General features: G+C 33.8%; 1 pseudogene; it reads right to left on the bottom strand.

The window, feature by feature from the left end:
- Positions 1-714: 714 nt before the first annotated feature.
- Positions 715-14,585, bottom strand: LOC121218391 (NADPH-dependent pterin aldehyde reductase-like; annotated as a pseudogene).
- Between the last annotated feature and the right edge of the window lie 3,354 nt (positions 14,586-17,939).

The following is a 17,939-nucleotide window of genomic DNA, read 5'->3' on the forward strand; positions in this document are numbered from 1 at the left end:
CAAGGATTGAATAATTATAAATTAGCTTCCAAACCACAATTAATACTAGAAATTAATAATATTATTCAAATGCATAATAAGTAGTACACCACATAATAACAACAATATTGTCCAAGTGCATAACTAATATTACACCACATTAAAAGTATCAATATCTTCAACCTTGAGAAAATTTTTGAAGCCAAATTTTTTTATGCTTCTTACTTTTAACTAAAAAGCTTTGGCCTCAGATTCATGACTCACTAGATAATCAAACACAGAACACAGGAAATCATCATCAATTCTTTCTTCCTCCATCAACATCACTTCTTTGTAAAGATATAGTGTCTTGTCCGCGGTAAATTGCTCCAAAGCATTAGCAATTTTGTCAAGTTATTCAACCACAAATTTAATTTGTTCATCAACGACACTTTCTTGAACATTTTTTCTTTTACGTTTGGATGTGCCAGATGAAGATATTTAAATTCTAAATTTATAATTTCCATTCACATATGATGATCTATATTCTATTTATTCAAATAATTTTATAAAAACTATTAAAACACTTGCCGAAAATGATGACAATGGTATGCTAAAATTTTAAAATTAGTTCGAAAAAGCAGAGTAACAAACTATGCTTTCCCTCCTGGAATATAAAAATATGGGTTTCTTTCGATAACTGGCATTCCAAAACAAGGTTCTTTCAATAACTATACCATAGGTACAGAAGTAATATAGTGCAAGAGATAAATTCCATAGCCCTATGATTAAACAATAATAAGTAAATAAACAAGATCTAGAAAAGTATTAGAATTCGACATGATATTTTATCATACAATCATCCGTACCCCAAGTAACTAGCTTCAAAGTTACGAAAAAGTTCGATACAAATTGATCTTCGATGTACCGGCAATACTAAATGAGTCGTTGCAAGTAAACTCTTATGATTTTCAGCCAAAAAAAGACCTTACAATGTCTACGTAATATAAGAACTTGATGCTAATGAATAATGAGACATGCGGTTAGAGAAATGGGATGGATATAAAATGATACAATTTGTTCATATGCAATGCAAGGGAATTTGTGATTTGATTGTTCAAAGGCCTTTATCATAACTACGAGATAAACTGAATCTGAAAACGGCAGCTATATTTTCATCAAACGGTGAGGGACGCACCATTGTCTGCTGCAGTAAGATTGAGTATCATTGTAGCTGCCTTCAAAGACCTGTCTTCCAATGAGTTGAATTAAAAGACCAGTTTTTCGAAAACTATTTGAATTTATGGGTTGTTGATGAATTTAAAACGAAGAGGAACATATGTGAGCATCCTCCTTTCTATATGACTCCAGAATATAATAAAATTGGCATTACGACAAAAATGCAGAACTACATAAACCAAGGAAAAAACATATTAACTCTTACTAAAAAAAAATTACCATGCATCAGGTGTCTGATATCCTGAGGCTGAATTTCCGAAGCAAGATTGAAGCATCTCGGTATTTATCACACCAGGACTAAGTGCTACAACAGCAAATTCATCAGGCATCTCCTTTGCTACTGCTCTGCTTAAACCTTCAACAGCCCATTTTGATGCACAGTATGGTGCAACCTGTTGAGATGCAAGGATGTTCCGAATTTCATTCAATAATTTCAAGAACAGAACAGATCTTAAAAGAACGAAATATGATCCCTACTAAGGATAGTAGTAGATCAAATATCTACATTTTTTGTAATATATGAATCATTGTAACTACTTTAAAATCCAAATTAAATAATATTATCCTCCAAATATCTGAATCTGCCAAAATATCCGAATTTAGCAAGTCAAAAAATTTTAAAAAGTAAAGTAGCTAATCAATTTGTATATCAGAATCTGTCATGCCCAAAAACAAAATGGATTCAGAAAGAGGATTCAATATCCTATCAACAAAAGTAAAGCAGATTCAAATATAGGACTCATCAAGATATTCAAATCCACTATATGTATAAGTAACGTAGATTCAAAAAATAAATATCCGAAGGTTAATATTTGCATCCGCTTCGAATTCACTACAAAGAGTACTATCATATCTAAATACACAATATCTAAATTTGCAAAAAGCAGATAAAATATCTACAAATACTAGAATCTATACAATCCAAATGCCATCCCTACTCTTCAACTTGGCAGCCATGACAGGCAACAACCATAAGGAGTTAAAAAAAGAACCCATGTCCTCTGAAGCTAGACTTTTTCATGCTTCCTTCTAAAAGCTTTAGAAAAACATTCAACTACCTATAAATTCATTTTTGTTGTTTACGACAATGGTTTCTTCATTTCATGTAAACAACTATGAATTTTTGTTCAGCTGTGCCTTGGATGATTTCCTGTATTAAACATGATTTTTCAAGAAGGAACAATTCAAGATGTACAAAAATGTGTAGAAGATGGAAATCGAATTTACCAAAGCAGCACCATATCGTCCCCATCCAGAAGACGTATTAACAATAATGAATAATCCCTTGACTTTTTGGAAGCATCAACGGGATAAAATGGCGAAACACATTTGCAATCCCTTTTACATTAGTATCAATCACAGTATCGCACTCTTCAACAGGAACCTCCCAAATTCTATTGTTTTTATTGATTGTACCTGCATTGTTTACTGCAAATACCTTATAATGTTAGTAAAGACCAAAGAGGTGAAGCTATAGGAATTTAAGCTCAATGAAATGCCCTAAAGCTATATAGGTAGTACGCATTATAGTTCCAGATAAAGAAACAGCTAGAAAGCTAATCGAGAAAATTCAAAATTGTTTGGTTTTAAATTTTGTTCGGTTAATAGCATTCAATTACCGATTATGTCAGGTACGAACTTCTTTTCCATCATCACTCAAGCCTTAACACTGTTATCTGACCTCTGCAAATCCAAAAAAAGATCACGAAATCATATCAGTAATGAAAATCTGAGAACTGCCAAAAAAAAGAAAGATACAGAAATGAATCGAAGAACAACGGGACGGACCAAATCGACATTGAGGAGGAGGTGACGATCAGGCGACCAGAGCTCCGATTGGAGGGAATTGAGTTTTTCTTGGGTGCGGGAACAACCGATTACGGTGTGGCCTCTCTTGGAACAACCGATCAAGGATAGGGGAAGGGGAAGGGGAAGGGAAAGGGAAAGGGAAAGGGGAAGGGAAGATCGGTGTTGACTTCTAATTTTCTTGAAAATGTCTTACCGAATTAGATGGGTAAGACATTTTTCAAAATTAAGGTCTTGTTTTTCCTTATTTTCTAATTTATTTTAAGTTACGAAAATATTTTCAGCCAAACAACAACTACAACAACTGAAAAAGGTTAAAAACTTTTTCCGGAAAATGTTTTACTTCCAAACAAACGGGCTCTCAATTACATCCTTCTATAATCGTATATTATCTATAATTACAAAAATTTCACATCAATTTCGAAATTAGTAATTAAACTTTACAATCTAATCTTTTTTCACTTATAAGCTTAAAATATAACAATTTAGTTCCAACTTATTCAAGTTTCATAAATGGAAGTTTTTAGAAACTTTAACAATTTTGTAAGTTGTACATGAGTAGCTAAATCAAGCTCTCGAGACCTCAAAAACATAAAAATTATAAGAAACAGACTTAAAATCTTACCAATTTGAGGGACCAGAAATTTTGAAGCGTGAAACCATATTTTCCTTCTTGGTTTTAGGTGGAGAAGAAGCAAAGATGAATGGAAAAAATGTTTTGTTTTTATTTTATTTGTCTTATATAATTAATATTTAATTAACCTAAATTAACTTAATTAATTATAAATATTTAACCTTAAGCATGTTTAACATTTGTTAGTGAATTACACATGATATCCACCACCGTTTGGTAATAAATTAGTGATCCAATTGCTCAATTGGTACTCTGATTATTTAAAAATCCATAGCAGTCAACTTTTACCACTTTTATAATTAATGACTGAACTTGTTGATAAAACCAAGTTGCCTATGTACCCTCATTTTTTGATAGTCAAGTCATGATGTAGTTCAATATATATATTTGGATGTGCAATTTAAGCTCGAGCTTAGGATGATCATCATTTGGGCTGAATAGTTTAAGCACATGTTTAGGAGCATCAACATTTTGGATGAACAACTTAGACTTGTCCTTAGGATCAGTGTGACAATTTTATGCTTGTGCCTAGGAGCATTGCTTTTTATTGGCTTATTTGACATGTGGTTGGAGTCCAACCATGACCATTTTGATATTTTGGAAACAAATGATTGCCCCCTACCCCTTATAAATCCATCATCTTGCTTGAGCTTGGAGCAAATGTAATAGGATTGAATGAGCCAAAATTTATGGTTTTATCCATCATGTTGAATTAAGAAACCATAGTGGTTGATGTCGATTTTGATGATGCTACATCATCTTCAAACTTGAATTTTTTTCTTCTTCATATACTTGCATGATTTTTTCTTTCAACACGAAACACTTCTCGAGAGGATGACTAATCAACCGGTGGTATTTACAATAGTTGGGATCATCTACTTGATTGGCTTCTTCAGGTCGTTTCAATTTTGGCAACTCAATCAAATTGGCTTTAAAAGTCCTTCAAGCATGTTTGGAACTCCAGCATAAAGGAAATGATACTTCTTTTCTTGCCTCTCATTCAATGTGACTTTTGTTGTACCTTTAATTTAAGAAGAAATAAGCTTCCCATATCATGGACTGATCGACGTCTTCATCATTAGCTAAATTTTTTCCTCCATTGTGAACTACTAGCTCAGGAGTTTATTGATTTGTAGTTATTGTCATACTTAACTCCATGCCGTGAGCTCAAGTAGTTAATTCTTCAAAGGACTTCGACGTGATGCCTTGAAGAATGTAGCGTAAGCCCTAATTAATGCATTGTATACACATGTTGATGGAAGAGGATTCTAACAATTTCTCCTTCCAGTTTACACTTGGATTCCTCTAACAGTGGATGTAACTGATGACTAGCTCGTCTGCCCATAATTTTGAGCTTGTGAAGTCTATCATGCTAACAATGTGACAAATGTTAAAGAACTGATTGATAAATTACTACTTAAGTTCTTCCTAGTTACCATAATTCTAGGTTGAAGATCAGTGTACCAACTAAAGGAACTTCCTTTCAATGATCGAACGAACTACATTACCAAGAGATCTTTATTAGTACCATCGCTATTATAGATTTCGACGAAGTGGGCAACATGTTAACATGGATTTTATTTTCTATTAAATTGTTGTAATTTTAGAGGTTGATAATTTTCAAGCATTCTGAGATGATCAATCCTCCATCTATATGGCTTTGAGTATGTATATAAAGGCAGAACAACACTTTTAGCTTGATCTTCTATAGTTTTTCTGATGAGCTCCTTGAGTTTATCAACATGAAAACTTCATTGATTATTAGTTGAGGAACTTTGGCAACTTGTACATTATATTGTTCACTAGCCTTATCCTATAAATTCTCATGTTAGACTTTTTTATAACACCTTATACCTAACCCGATCGCCAAATTTGAGCTACAGGATGCCACATCCGTTGCCAGACCAACTATAATCATTTACAATCAATTTATACTATTAGATTACTAAATTCAACCAAAACATGCATTCAATACAACATACAATAATTTTTGGGTCTCTCACAAACTTACAAAAGCCCTAAAGCTAACTCGATATAGAAATAAGAGCAAATTTTAAAAAATTCAAAATACAGGGTAATCTGTCATAATTTAATGTGGAAAATTGGGCTTTCCCTTTATACTTGAGGAGCTTATTTTCAAGCAAAGTACTGTAATTTACATAGTTTTTTTTGTAATTCTTAGGCTTTTGATTTAGTAAGTGCGATTAATGCTTTCTACTTATTTTTTAGACCCAAATTAGCCAATTGTGCCATTTGGTGCCCTAACCTTCGTTTGAGTGCTGTAGGTACTTGCCAGAGGCCCGAGATCACATGAAAACTTTACTAAAGAAATGGTATTATGATATTAGGACTCTGGAATTGCAATACCCTCATCAGTCCCAAGACCAAGGTAATAAGAAATGGTATCACAATATCCAAGTGACAAATAAACCCCCCTATTTCAAGACTCACGACGATATTGAGATACAAAGTTCTCAGTATCGTGATATGGAAATTGGTATGCCGTAGAGTCGCACTATCTTCGTGATGTACAACTCCGCCAGTTTTTGCAACGTACAGTTTGTGTAAACTGCAAAGAAGTGTGCACTCTTTGTAAGGCAGTCCATAATCACCCATATCGCATCTTTCCTTATCGAAGACAAAGGCAAGCTTAAAACAAAGTCTATGGTTATCTTTTCCCACTTCTACTCTAGAATTTTGAGTGGTTGTAACAATCCTAAGGGAAATTGATGCTCTGATTTCACCTTCTAACAGACTAAGCACTTCGCCACAAAGTTGGTGATGTCTCACATCAAACCAGGCCACCAATAAAGTTTGTGGAGGTCACGGTCCATCTTATTGCTCCCTGGGTGCATTGTGTAAGGGTTGTTGTGAGCTTCAATAAGGATTGCATGTCAAAGCTCTTAATCACAGAGTACGCAGTCTCCCTCGAAAATAGAGTACCTCTTCCTTATTCAATGCTAGTCCCCCTTGAACTTATTTCTCTACTTGGCGAACCCACATTGCCAAGTCATTATCTCTGGCTTGCTTTTCTTTTATTTTTTTGTGAAAGAGTTGGTTTTACGAGTAGTCCTCTATCATTCGTCACACTCAAACGTATGAACAAAGCTCACAGTTCACTCATCGACTTCCAACTTAAAGCATCAGCAACCACTTTCACCTTTCTATTGTGATATTCTATCTTGCAATCATAGTCCTTCAGTAGTTCTATCCACCTTCTCTATCGTAAGTTTAGCTCTTTCTGCATAAGAAGATACTTGAAGCTTTTATGGTCTGTATAAATGGTACATCATTCGCCATACAATAAGTGTCACCAAATTTTGGGTGTAACCACTATTGCTACTAACTCCAGATCATGATTTAGGTAGTTTCACTCATGAGGGTTCAACTATTTTGAGGCATAAACCACCACCCTGCCTTCTTGCATTAGCACGCAGCCAAGTCCCATGTGCGGAACATCGCTATAAACTACAAAGTCCTTACCTGATTTTAGTTGAATCAATACAGGGGATTTAGTGAGTATCGCCTTAAGTTTTTCAAAGCTTTTCTATATTTCCTCTGTCCATGCAAACTCCACATCCTTTTGCAGTAGCTTCGTTATGGGTGCCACTATGGTGCGAACCCTCGAACCTGCAATAATATCCTGCTAACCTTAGAAAGCTTCGCACCTTAGTAAAACTTTTCGATGATCTCCACTCTAAAATTGCCTCAATCTTCTTACGGTCTACGCGAACTCCCTTTGCCTAAACCACATGACCCAGGAATGCTACCTCTTTTAGCCAAAACTCACACTTACTGAGCTTCACGAATAGTTGCTTTTCTTATAGAATTTGTAACACAATTTACAGGTGAGCATCATGCTTGTTGAAACCATTTCTATTTTGGAAAAACATAAAAATTAGTTGTCGACTTAAAAAAAACAAAAATTGGGAGTCGCCACCAATCTTTTATTGAGGTGTGATTGGATCACCTAAAAAATAGTTTTGGTCTACGAGTTTTAGAAAAATGGATCTGGGAGCCGGTTACGTACGAGGAAGGATTAGCATCCTCGTAATGCCCAAAATTGGTACCTAGTTAATTAATTAGTGTCTTAAAGTCGAAAATTTAAAAATATGATCCTTAATAAAAACTTAAAAAACATTACTTATTAAGACTCTTATCATTTCGGAGAAAGAAAATGTCACACCCAATGCGTTAGGGCACGACATTCTAATTCCTCAAAAATGAATTAGTCCAAAATACTCGTGTAATAAAATTTAAAATAATATTCATTTGTTTAAGATTTATAAAGAAATCGCGGCCCAATACGTTAGGGCACTATTTCTCAAAATCTTAAACTTGAAATATTTCCTTTGTTATTATTTTTTAAAAAAATCTTTGTCTCGAGAAATCAATACGTCACATCCAATACGTTAGGATACAACATATTAACCCGACAACAAGCTTTTCATTTTATTTTTTGATTAATGAGCAATTCTCGATTGTTAGATTTAACGAAGAAAATTGGAACCCAATACGTTAGGGTTCAATTTCCTTGAAAATCCTAAATACGAGTATTATCTCAATTTTAAAAATTTTAAAATCGAGTAAAAAAATGATGTAATGCTACATTAAGTGTAAAATACAATAATAAATACAACAATGGCATAGAAATAAACGAAATTAATGTACATAAAAAACAACGACATGTAAAGTATCAAATGAACAAAATATAAATGAACACATAAATCAATAAGCAAATGAAGGAAATAAAAAAATATAAAGAGAAAAAAGGTGCAAAATATATACATGAAATTATAAAGAATAAAAGACATACACATGGGTTTACATATAAAATTTTGGACTATAGAATTTATAACAATATATATATAATGCATTTATGAAAATAAAGAAAAATATATAAATATACATATATATATTATAACATATGTGTTGAAAATACATACATGTACATATATACAAAAGTAAAAAAAAAATTGAAACTAAATATAAAAGTATATATATGTATATAAAAGTTAGGAAGTAAAATAAAAATAAAAACATATGTATAAAATATATATAAGTATACATATACTATATATAAAACAACATATATATTACATAAAAACGATGCATGCGCATGAATATAAGAATAAATAATAATAATAATAATAAATAATAATAATAATAATGATACAAGATTAATGATGCCACATAATAGTATTAATAATATTAAAATAATTAATTTAATAAAAAACTAAAATAACTAATAGAGGATTAAATAGTATCAATAATTAAAGACCAATAAATTTAAAATAAAGAGTATAAAATAAATAAAATATAAGGTCAAATAAAATATAAACAAATTTGAAAATAATGAATTTGAAAATGAATAATAAGGGAAAAGAGATTTGAAATCAACAATATACAAATCAATAAATAAATTATACACAAATCAACAAAATAAGAACGCAAGAGAGAGAGAAATTTGAGTAAATAATCTTAAGAATTATTATTACTCCCCACTTCCATCCTTTACAATGAAGGGAGAGGCATCTATTTATAGTTGAGCCTCCTCAAACCCAATGGTACAGATTAATTACATCAACGGCTAAGATTAAAATGTATCTACAAATTAAATCTCTAAGATTACAAAATCATATCTTCTAAGATTGCATATCATATCTAAGATTACATATCATATCTAAGATTGCATATCCTTGAAGATTATGTTTCTATATGCATCAAGCTTGTAGATAGACCTTCAACCTTTTCAAGTAATAGGCCATCCCGATCGGGCCAAATGATATAATTTTAAACTTTGTTTTATTATTTTGGGTTTATTATTTTTTATGAGCCCGGGCTAAATTGGCCTATTACAGCTGCCCCTCTTTGCTCATTATCGTGTAACGAGAACGGAGCAAAGACTTTAGAAATGACCAATTTTGCCTGGTCGTGCTAGACTTTAGAGTTCTTCTTTTTCAAATAGCCTCATTCCTTCCTACTGCATCTTCAGAGGTATAAAAACTGGTGTTTCAACCTACTCCACTACAATGCTAAGGAGATAGGATTTGCACGTTGTAGTTTTTCAAAATTTGCTATCTTTAATCTGCTCCACTGCAACTCCAGGGAGATAAGACTTATAGCTTCAACCTAATCTGCTGCAACTTTAAAGATGAATTTGATGCGATCTGCTCTACTGTAATTTCAGAGAGATTCTAATCCACTCCACTACAACTTTAGGGAGATGGGATTTGTTTATTTAATCCGCCCCACTGCAATTTTAGAGGGATAAGACTTGATTTCTTGAGTCTGCTCCACTGCAACTTCAGGGAGATAAGACTCGCATTCTTGGGTCTGCTCCACTGCAACTTCAGGGAGATAAGACCCGATGCAATCTGCTCTCTGCAACTTCAGAGAGATAAGATCTGTGATTTTAATCCACTCTACTGCAACTTCAGGGAGATAGGATTATTGGCTTTAATCTGCTCCACTACAACTTCAGGGAGATAAGATTCGTCATCTTCAGTCTGCCTCACTACAACTTCAGGAGGATAAGGCTTGCTTTCTTAGTCTGCTCCACTGCAACTTCAGGGAGATAAGACTAGATGCGATCTGCTCTCTGCAACTTTAGAGAGATAAGATCTGTGATTTTAATCCGCTCCACTACGACTTCAAGGAGATAGGATTACTGGCTTTAATCTGCTCCACTGCAGCTTCAGGGAGATAAGATTCGCCATCTTCAGTCTTTTAAATTGCAATGTTGGGGAAATAAGATTCACTGTCGTAGCTTCAATCTGTTCCACTACACCTCCAGTGGAGTAAGATTCACCGTCGTGGTTTCAATCTGCTCCACTGTAATGCCAAAGAGATAGGATTCGCTGCCCACAGCTTCAATCCGCTCCACTTCAGCTAATCCAAGTCTTAACGCTAGGGAGATAAGATTCACCGTCGTGTCTTCAATCTGCTCCGCTACAACGCCAAGGAAATAAGATTCATCGTTGTCAGTGCAGGAAGGCAAGGCTGGTGTCTTCGATCTGCTTCGCTATCAGTGCAGGAAGGCAAGATCTGCTATTTTTAACCTGCTCCGCTACAACCCAAGGAGGCAAGGTTGGTGTCTTCGATCTGCTTCGATGTTAGTGCAGGAAGGCAAGATCTGCTATTTTTAACCTACTCCGCTACAACCCAGGGAGGCAAGGCTGGTGTCTTCGATCTGCTTCGCTGTCGGTGCAGGAAGGCAAGATCTGCAATTTTTAACCTACTCCACTGTAACCCAGAGAGGCAAGGCTGATGTCTTCGATCTGCTTCGCTGTCGGTGCAGGAAGGCAAGATCTGCTATTTTTAACCTGCTCCGCTACAACCCAGGGAGGCAAGATTGGTGTCTTCGATCTGCTTCGATGTCAGTGTAGGAAGGCAAGATCTGCTATTTTTAACCTACTCCGCTACAACCCAGGGAGGTAAGGTTGGTGTCTTCGATCTGCTTCACTGTCGGTGCAGGAAGGCAAGATCTGTTATCTTCACTGATCTGCTCTCTGGGGAACATGACCTGTATAATGAACCTAATTATGCCTAATAATTAGGATGGCATAAAATGAATCAAATGCTCCTAACTAGACATGTGTGAATGGTGTTTGCACGAATGCATAATTTTTTAATATTTTTTTCTTTTTTTTTCGAGAATGATCTCACTTAGGTTATCATTGCTCGAAGTTGATTAAGGCTTTAACACTGATGTGCTACAACGCCTTCTTGCTTGGCTGGCTTTTTTGAAGAAACATTTAGTCAGGTTGCCCCCTACTATAAACCTCAAAGTTCAATCCATTGGGGCACAAAATTTGTACCATCATTCTCCCACTGTAACCCAAAGGTAAGAATATATGGCTTTTTCTTCAATCCTCTCCTATCACAATTCAAGGATACAGGATCTAAATCTCTCTGATCCCTTACACCATTCCCAGGGTATTGTACCAAAGGCTCATGCATAAATGAAGGCTTTCTTCTCCGAGGAAACCTCTTCCTACTGTCTGGTGATCATTGCTTACTTGTTTATTTAAGCTTTGTCATTTTGTTCAATCAATGTTTTTAACAACAAAATCCAAAGAGAAAGTCCTAATTTAGACTATTCCTTTTCAGATTTCCAACCTTTAAACATGGTGCGTTCTAAACAATAGTCCTGTTTCAGGTTCTTGTATTATTTAGAAACTTCTAGAGTAATATGCCAAACTTCCCTTATGAAAGTTTTATTAGTCCATTAATCATTATTACAATGCAACATGCTTACAAAAAGGGTATAACAATGGATGAGAATACAATTGGTTCTGAGCATAACTCGAAAGGAATAGATTATCAAAAAATAGTAAATAAGGATAACAAAGAAATTGATTGGGAATGTGTATCTTGAAAAAGAATGAAGTATTCCAAGAATAGTAAATTCAATATAAAAATTGGATGCCCCAGATATCGCAGCTTGAACTTCTCTATACAAACTTTCTGAGTTTGACATGTGTTTAGAGGATCTACAGTACTCTGTCGATGTCCTAGGATGTTGTCTACCCTTTCCTGTTGATTCAAGATCATCATATGCCCCAATCTGATCAAAATTTGAACTGCTCTGATCACCTCATGCCCCAATCTGATCAATAATTGAGCCGCCCTTTTCGGGTTTTCAACTCAAATCCCCTTTGGTCTTAAGGCGCCCTTTGCGGGTTTTCACCTTGACCTCTTCATTTTCTTTCTTCTTTTCTCTCTTTTTTTTATATTTTAAAATATTTTTGATTGAATCTGAACTCATAGGATTAGGCATGTCCTTGTTATCCTTTTCGATCAAAATTAACGTTTTTCCAAATAAGGCCTTCCACATAAGGTCCTTCCCAGCTTGGGATGAAGTTCTTTTTGTATGGGAAGGATCTTCTTCAATACCAGGTCCCTCTCAAGGAATTCTCTACTATGGACCTTTTTTGTGAACTTACATCATTTTCTTTTGACATATTTGACCATGATGGACAACTTTGAACATTCCTCTTCAACCGCGATGGCCTGAAGAGAAAGGCATTGCCCCGGCAGAGTTTTTTTTGCGCCATCTTTTTTTTAGCGATATGGCATTAATCGTGAACAGACTGCAAACTTTTGATATTATGCTATTGTTCAAATTTAGTACATTGTCAAATATGATCCTTTTGGCGTTCCATACTGACATATGATTTTTCACGAATTTGTTAACTGTCGACTTTGTGACATTGGCATATGAAGCAGCTTCCATTCATTTAGTAAAGTAACTGACAATCACAAAGATGAATCAATGACCGTCAAACTCTTTTGGCGAGATTGACCAAATGACCTTCATGCCCCATATAAGGAGAAGTTATGTATCCCAATAATTCTTTGTAGGGTAAGATCTGTTTCTCGACTTGTTCTACCATCCTTAACAAGTCCAAAAATAGGCTACAATCTATGTCATCTTCAAAGTCATGAAATCCCTCTAAACACATGCCTAACTCAAAAGGAAATTCTAAGTCTGTAGCAGCGTCACTCATGTTAGTGATATCTAGAGACCCAATATAAAAGAATATACAAAAGAATGTATTTATGAATAACTATTTGTACAATATAATTATGAATGAAATAATGATGTGGAAGAAAATCCAAAAGAATGAAAGAATAATTATTTCAAAAAGAATAAAAAAGTATTGGCTCAAAAATAAATACAAAAATGTATTTTATTATAATAATAATGTTCAGACATGAGCCTATTTCACAAAGGAATTTCTATCATTTTTAGGCTAAAAACAACAAAAATGTTCTGAACATTACTCTAAATAAACTCTAAAAATTGCAAGGATTTCTTCCGTGGTTCAATTACATAGAACACTCTCAGATTTATAAGGGTGGATATCTAACAAGGTCCCCATTTCATTTGTCTCCCTATATGTCATTGATGTGAACACTTCCCAACATCTTCTCATATATTGCATTCACCCCATTGTCAATCATGATTGGGTAGCAAATTTTCTGCATTAAATGAGCCATCTAACTTGACAATACCCATGTTGATGAATTTTTCAACTAGCTTTTTGAAGGTAATGGAATTCTCTATTGAGTGTCCCGTAATTCCAGCATGATAATCGCATTGTACACTTGCGTCGTACCGTTTGGGATACGGAGGCTGTGGAGGCTTCACATGTAAAGAAGAAACAACATGCGCATTGAATAAGCTTTGATACAGCTCCTTGTACGACATTGGAATTGGCGTGAACTGGAGTTTTTTAGTACCTTACTTCACACATGATTCTTGTCTTGATGAACCCTGCTGATTAGCAATCGATTTTCTGTACGTATTCACGTTGTTCACCTCATTTCCTTTTTCTTTTGAGGCTTGCCTTCTATTATTTCCTCTAGCATCAATCTTTTTGCTCCTTATTGCGCTTTCAATCATTTCACCATTCATGATTATGTCAAAAAATCTTTTTGTGGCACCCCCTATCATATGTGTGATGATCGGAGCTTTCAATGTATTTATGAATAGCATTGGCATTTCCCTTTCTAGGAGTGGTGGCTGAACTTGGACGGCGACCTCCCTCCACCTCTGTGCGTATTGCCTAAAACTTTCACCAGGCTTCTTTTCCATGTTTTGTAGAGTGATTCTATCAGGTACCATATCAGTTACATGATTGTATTTCTTTATGAATGCCTGTGCTAAATCTTTCCATGAATTAATCTTGGCACGACTCAATTGATTGTACCACTTGGACGTGGCCCTTGTGAGGCTATCCTGGAAACAATGTATCAGCAACTGGTCATTACTAACATACTCAGTCACCCGCCTACAAAACATAGTAATATGGGCTTCGGGACTACTAGTTCCATTATACTTCTCAAAATCGGGCATTTTGAATTTATAAGGGAGTACTAAATCCGGAATCAAGCTTAATTCTTTAGCATCAATCCCGTAGTAGCTCTCAGCACTTTCCATTGCTCTAAATTTCTCTTCCAGCCATTTATACTTTTCTTCTAGCTGTTTTGGCAATTCATCCTTCATTTTTTCTTTTACAGCTGTTTCGTCAAAGTTAGAGATAGCAGGATTAACAAGGTTGTCTCCGGGGTTACAGCCTCATCCAGCTTGAAAATTCATTGGTGTTACAGCAACGGTCTAAAACCGCTGAGGCTTGATGGTGCCAGAAGATTTGCGCGGATATACCTCAACATGCTGAGGGGTAAAGCCTGGGGGATAAACAGGTCCCTCACTGTCTCCTTCTTCAACATTGAGCACAGAGCCCTTTCCTTTATTAATTCCTCCGGTCAACAACTGAGTTAATCGAGCCATCATACTCCCTTGAGATTCCATCATTTTGTCCATCATTTTTTTTTAAATTTTCTCAAGCTGTTCATTCATTTGTTGTTGAAGCTGATCTTGTATCTCCTTTTAGAACTGTTCTAACCTTTCCATCCTTTGGTCCATGTCCTTAGTTTTTGATCGAGTACCGTGGCGGTGTTTGGTGGGTTGGTTGGTTTCCAGATTAACTAAAATAAATTTACTCAATTAGACTTTTTCAATGCATATGATGTCATGTAATGCAGATGCATGAAATAAATGCCTAAAGAGACATTGATTCTAATTCAATTACATTTAGAAAACTTTTCTAGAAAACAAATCTCTTTACATAAAATGGATATTTATACGGCATTGCCCTCATAGGCGAAGACATTCAATCCTCTTCTTCATTCGAGTGTTAAGATAAATCTCACGAACTCTTCAAAAGGGACATCTCTTCCATCTCCTCTTTGCTTGATCCGGGTTGCAACTCATTACTCACTCATCCTCATGATGCTCGTTGAATTATCTTTAAGAAAGTTCAGCGGCTCTCGAATAATCTGTGTTATCTTGAATCCTTGGGCAACAGAGCCATAGTCGTGTAGTCCTCCATTAAACTATCATCCTTCTCTTATCACATTTTCTTGGACCATATTCAGACAACCATATTATCATCCACTTTATCAATAAACTCATTTTCTTATGACAAGCTCTCTATTTAGCAACTGAACGTGAATCAACACCTCTTTTTTATGATGAAAATGCAATGCAATCGCAACCAAAAAGAAAAAAAGTTAGTACAAAGCTAAAGCAATAATAAATAGAAAACCTATTCGGGTGACCACTAGGGGTTTGACATAGCTCTACCTGGGGCAAGTTCCTAAGGTTCATTATATGAGGTTCGGTTTCTAGGGCAAAGGTACCCGAACCAGTAGATTCCTCGATCTTCACCCATTATAGGCTCATATAGATCAAGTTCGATTTAGGGGAACATATTTTTCCTATGACTATATGGAGATGATAATCTCATGAAGGCATAGGTACCGATGTATTCCGAAAGCGATCCACTATCCTATACGGAGGTGAAAACCTCACGAAGGAATAGTTTCTCACTCCCACTTAAAAGGGTAAAATCATTCAACTCATGTAATGTATAATGCAAAGATCAATTAAGCAAGAAAATAATGAATGCAAAAGGATCTCATGAATTTTTTAAAAAAAATATTTTCTCGACCATAAGACAAAAATTAATCAACTTTATGGTTCGACTTTCTTTTTTTTTAAAAGTCCCCGGTGGAGTCGCCAAGCTGTCGTTGAAACCATTTCTATTTTAGAAAAAAATAAAAATTAGTTGTCGACTTTAAAAAAAACAAAAATTGAGAGTCGCCACCAATCTTTTATTGAGGTGTGATTAGATCACCTAAAAAATAGCTTTGGTCTACAAGTTTTAGAAAAATGGATCCGGGAGCCGGTTACGTACGAGGAAGGATTAGCACCCTCGTAACGCCCAAAATTGGTACCTAGTTAATTAATTAGTGTCTTAATGTCGAAAATTTAAAAATATGATCCTTAATAAAAACTTAAAAAACGTTACTTATTAAGACTCTTATCATTTCGGAGAAAGAAAATGTCACACCCAATGCGTTAGGGCACGACATTCTAATTCCTCAAAAATGAATTAGTCCAAAATACTCGTGTAATAAAATTTAAAAGAATATTCATTTGTTTAAGATTTATAAAGAAATCGCGGCCCAATACGTTAGGGCACAATTTCTCAAAAATCTTAAACTTGAAATATTTCCTTTGTTATTATTTTTTAAAAAAAATCTTTGTCTCGAGAAATCAATACGTCACATCCAATACGTTAGGATACAACATATTAAATTCCCGACAACAAGCTTTTCATTTTATTTTTTGATTAATGAGCAATTCTCGATTGTTAGATTTAACGAAAAAATTTGGAACCCAATACGTTAGGGCTCAATTTCCTTGAAAATCCTAAATACGAGTATTATCTCAATTTTGAAAATTTTAAAATCGAGTAAAAAAATGATGTAATGCTACATTAAGTGTAAAATACAATAATAAATACAAAAATGGCATAGAAATAAACGAAATTAATGTACATAAAAAACAACGACATGTAAAGTATCAAATGAACAAAATATAAATGAAAACATAAATCAATAAGCAAATGAAGGAAATAAAAAAAATATAAAGAGAAAAAAGGTGCAAACTATATACATGAAATTATAAAGAATAAAAGACATATACATGGGTTTACATATAAAATTTTGGACTATAGAATTTATAACAAAATATATATAATGCATTTATGAAAATAAAAAAAATATATAAATATACATATATATATTATAACATATGTGTTGAAAATATAAGTTTGTATTTAAGAAAATAAAAAACATAGACATGTGCGTATATATATAAATATTCATTAGAAAAATATATAAATACATACATGTACATATATACAAAAGTAAAAAAAAATTGAAACTAAATATAAAAGTATATATATGTATATAAAAGTTAGGAAGTAAAATAAAAATAAAAACATATGTATACTATATATATAAGCATACGTATACTATATATAAAACAATATATATATTACATAAAAACGATGCATGCGCATGAATATAAGAATAAAAATAAAAATAATAATAAATAATAATAATAATAATAATGATACAAGATTAATGATGCCACATAATAGTATTAATAATATTAAAATAATTAATTTAATAAAAAAACTAAAATAACAAATAGAGGATTAAATAGCATCAATAATAAGACCAATAAATTTAAAATAAAGAGTATAAAATAAATAAAATATAAGGTCAAATAAAATATAAACAAATTTGAAAATAATGAATTTAAAAATGAATAATAAGAGAAAAGAGATTTGAAATCAACAATATACAAATCAATAAATAAATTATACACAAATCAACAAAATAAGAACGCAAGAGAGAGAGAAATTTGAGTAAATAATCT

This window comes from Gossypium hirsutum, chromosome D06, assembly GCF_007990345.1.
Source record: "Gossypium hirsutum isolate 1008001.06 chromosome D06, Gossypium_hirsutum_v2.1, whole genome shotgun sequence".
Taxonomy (NCBI): Eukaryota; Viridiplantae; Streptophyta; class Magnoliopsida; order Malvales; family Malvaceae; genus Gossypium; species Gossypium hirsutum.